Raw genomic sequence first — 4,670 nt, 5'->3', positions numbered from 1 at the left:
ATATGAATGAATGAATAAGGGACACTGGACATAAAGTCAAAAGACCTGAATTTAAGATCAAGTCCTGCCTCTTGCTAGTTATGTGATTGATTGCTGTACTTCTTTGGATCTCAAAAATTTCCTCATTTGCCAAAGTAAGTAATACTCTGAATCCACATATTTCAGAACAGATGCTGATTGGCCTTAGTGGAAGAAGTTGCCACACTCCAAACAAAAGTTTTCTCACATCAATGAAATCATAGAACCAATATAAAAAAAAGGGGGGGAAAGGACTACATGATCTCTAAGGGCCCTTTTACCTATAAATTTATGTAATTACAGATTCTATTTTCAAACATTAGGATTTTTTTTATCTTCTTTACTAAAATGACTGTTTAGCTTTTGACTATTTTGCCTTTGCTTTTGACTATTTTGCCTTTTGTCAATGAGAACTGAACCAAGTTTAATTTAATATGTTTTAAAGAAATCCCACAATATTTTGGAGCAACATAGTTGATAATCTTTCATTTTTTCCTTTTCCTTTTTTCTCTTACTTCTCAGAAGCCTCTTTGCATGTATTTTGTTGAGTAGTTCTAAGTTTTTTGAGTGGTTAATATTTCAAAAGTAATATAAAAATGAAAATTATTTTTATGATATGTGATTTGCCTAATTGTAAGTTTCATAGTTTCTTGGATTTCAATAACTTGTCTGATAAATCTATAATGTCTAAGACTGAATTTAAATTCAGGTCTTCCTAGCTCCAGAGTAAGCATTTTTACCTACAATAATCTATAGCCACATCACTAGAAATATGGGACTCCATTTGTGATGGTCCATATTCTAAGTGTTTCCATTTGTTCTCTTCTTTCATAGAGAGCTCTTTCATAGCATAGGGTCATTTTTGCCCCTTTAAATGAGCCAGAATCTTGAAGCCCACTGCAATCAAGTGATAATTCCCAATTTTTTTGGAATTTAAAAATCTATTGTTTATTTTCACAACATTGTTTCACCCTCTCCCTTATTCTCCTCCTCCCTTCCCACAGACACACAGGTACTTCTTTCAAAAAAGAACCTTATGGCAAACATCCCATTTAAAAATTAAAGTAAAATTTGTTTTGAGTATTTCAAAACTTTTTTTAGATAATTGAAAACACTGAAGGATAGCCACACAAGCAGGCCTGGGAAGTTATCATCAAAATTCAATTATTTAATTTTTTAGCTTTAAGACTGAGAAAGAAATTAGTTGTTAAAAATTTCAGTACTAATATGGATTAGTAATTCATGGTTCTTCTATTGGCAGGCATTGTATTCTTGCTTTAAGGGAGACCTCAATCCTTGCAGTCATTTGGACCATTGATCACTAAGAAAATTAATGTTATCTGTACCAAATATCAAATCCCAAGTGTCCTAGCCTTAACTCCCCAGCCATCTCTCTTCTCAATTCCATTCAGTTTAACAGAGGTTGTGAGAGCCATACTCTCCTGGTATAAATTAATATCCCCAGCACAAATGTCAACATAGGCTCAGTGTATATACCTCTACAATAAAACTATGTATTCTGCTTCCTGACAGGACTAAGAGCATGCCTTTTCTCCCAATTTTTAAATCTACAAGTATGATATGCTTTTTTTAAAAAAATTAAGTAGTTTGAAATACCACTTAAATTAGCTTGTGTCACTATTCATTCCTCTTCAGTCCTAAATTAAGGTTGTCCTTGTTAAAGCTACTTATCCCCAACTGTGCCTGAGTATTAGAAGGTCTTAATTAAAAACCCTATGATTGGGGAATGGATGTGTGTGTGTGCTTTAGATTAATGAATCCCTTTGACAATGTATTGCAGAAATTAGGCTTCTAAATATCATAAAATTAACTTCTGTCTTTGAGATTATGAGCCAAGTTGCAGACTTTGCCAATCCTATAGGGCTATGAGGATAACTAGTTAAAACAACAACAATAATAGCAAACTTTCTATCTTCTTAAAAGATTTGAATGTCTCCATAATCCTGGCTGGTCATATGAGAATTCAGCCAAAGTCACTGAAGGGTGGTTCCTATTTTTTATATTAGTGTTAAACAATCTATTGACTTAGAAAAGTGATCATAATATAATTAAATGAATTTATTTTTATACATTGGAAATAATGTGTACAACCAATATCTTTTTACATGTAATTTCTATACACTGACCCAAAGTTTTCCTTTCAAAGATTCTAGAATCAATAATTCATATTTAGAGTCTGAGATATGTATAAATGGACAGAATTTAGTTTGGTAGGTACTTGAATCAAAAGAAATGTTCTATTTGCACCTTCTCTTGCCTTTAATACTGACTCTGATCACCTTCATCAGACCCTAGACTGAATATGCTAGAAATGATATACAAGACTATAAAGGCAGGGTGAGAGTTGGGGAAAGTGGAAAGGAGTGCTGGATGGCTTGTGGTCTTCACTGATTGATAGCGTTCCACTATAACCTTTTGCATCTAATCTTAAATCCCCTGCCTCATTACTAAATATTTTCTAAATGTTAGCCATTATGTGTGTGTTTGTGTATGTATTTTGTTGTATATATTGTGAAAAGGAAAAATTTCAATAGTCTTTTAGTATATACGATGGGATTCAAGCTTGGAAAAGGAATGATATTTCTATTGCAACTTGAGCTTTTTTTTTCCCCCTTTAATTTCCTGTGGGATTTTTATAGTAATATCATAGAGCAAATGAGCCCATTGAATATGTGTGAAATATACTCTTTGTGCATATTTTTCCCTTCCTCAATATGGATTAGTAGTTCCTTTGGAGCTTTCAGGGTTTTGGTAGGAGCATATTAGGCTTTTCTTGTCAACGAGCTCTTAGAGACTCCTTAATCTTCATATGGAGAATAAATGTCCCTTAGTAAGGTATGGTACAGAATTTGTGTGTGATTTTTCACATTTAAAAAAATGTGAAGCAGAAAAAACGATGTGTGTGTAGTGTTTGTGTTTAGTACATATACATATATATGTTATATATATATGTTTTATATATATATATATGTTATATATATATAGATGTCTGTGTTCTGTATGTAATATGGTGTGTGTGTGCTTGTTATTGTTGTTTGTCTTTTGTTCTTGAAGAGGACTGTGAGATCAGGAAAGTTAAATGAGGAAAGGCTGTGTAAAGCCTCATTCTCTCTTTTGAAACCATATGGGTCCCAGTGGCAAGATGTATATCAGGATAACTGGAGATGGTTCTGGATGCAGTAAGAGACCTTGGCCTTTTAAAATTAAGATCTTTTCCATGTCTCAGTTTCAACACCATTCACTGTTTAAGGTGAGTAAATGAAGCAAAGAATAGTCTTTTATACCTAGTTTAAAAAATTAATCTGGGAGGGAGATCCTCAGGATTTCTGGACAAAACAGAAACACTTGGTATTTACACTCACTCTGAGCCCTCAGGACCCAAACAGTAACAAGTAGGGATTGGACTTTGACATATTGTTGGCCAAACAAAGAGAATCAAAGTGATTTGGGTTTAAAATATAGTCCTTAGGGGCATCTAGGTGGCAAAGTGGATAGAGCACCAGCTCTGAAGTCAGGAGGACCTGAGTTCAAATCTGGCCTCAGACACTTAACACTTCCTAGCTCTGTGACCCTGGTCAAGTCACTTAACTTCAATTGTATCTAAAAAAAATATAGTCCTTAAAAGAGAAATCTAGCTCATAAACTTCAAGATATCTTTTGATGTTTTGGAAATCAAAATTTATATTCTTTTGGGCACAGCTTTTATATAGCCTTTATCCATGTAAGATGTATGTGATAGTGGTGATGAGGAAGTATAGAATTATATTCAAAGTATCAAAACCAGATTCATGTTTGTAAAAAAAATGCTGGCTAACACATTTAATATAATATGAGATTATATGTGACTTAACAATACTAGAAACTAATTCTTCAAAAAAAATTTTTTGTGAACTGTAGTTTTTCTCCCTAGGTTTCTAGTTCATTTCTCGTCACAGTGACACATAATTTATCATTTGGAAGCTTGATTTTCTTGGAGAATTTTTATATTATGATTGTTCTTATGATAGCATTTTTATATCTCTGTATTTATCTTTATATAGCTATATTTTACATAGCATTTTTATATTGTTCATCCTTCATTTGCAAAGAGGACTAATGATACCATGGGGTGATATTTTGACTTGCATTTGAATTGGATTTAAATGCTGCAAAGTAACACAAAAATCAATAGCCTCACTTTCTCTTCCACAGTCATTAAAATCCAGTGGCAAAAACAAAGTCAGGTATTCACTCCCTGAAGTACTAGCACCTCTGGAGCTTACTGAATTCTTTTCAGGGCTACTTGTCCAATTTTGGTGTCCATCTGTCACTCAGCTCTCACCTGTGGCTCCAAGAAGCTATAGCATAAACTACAGTCATGCGCCAGGTCTAGGCAAATAGGCTAAATCAGATGGAGTGAGACTGTCAGGCCTCCAATTCCTCAGTGAGTTGATGGAACAATTACATCATATAGACTAAGTAAGTTAATATAGAGATTATATTCCTCTATATTAAGTTAATTTACCTAGATGATAATCTGTTATTAATCTATTCCTATTCCTATACTAGCAAATGGGTAAATTCTCACCAAACTGAAATATTGGCATTTGAAAGGGTACTCAATATCTTGACTTTGTGAATTAGTGCAGAGC

The 4,670-nt window shown here is 33.4% G+C and overlaps 1 protein-coding gene across 16 annotated transcripts in view; it reads left to right on the top strand.

Moving 5' to 3' along the window:
* Positions 1 to 4,670, top strand: part of LDLRAD4 (low density lipoprotein receptor class A domain containing 4) — a 565,990-nt gene that overhangs the window by 411,815 nt on the left and 149,505 nt on the right. The window lies entirely within an intron of this gene.

This window comes from Sminthopsis crassicaudata, chromosome 1 (genome assembly GCF_048593235.1).
Source record: "Sminthopsis crassicaudata isolate SCR6 chromosome 1, ASM4859323v1, whole genome shotgun sequence".
NCBI classification, from domain to species: domain Eukaryota; kingdom Metazoa; phylum Chordata; class Mammalia; order Dasyuromorphia; family Dasyuridae; genus Sminthopsis; species Sminthopsis crassicaudata.
The sequence above is the reverse complement of the archived record's forward strand: the minus strand, read 5'-3'. Positions and strand labels throughout refer to the sequence as shown.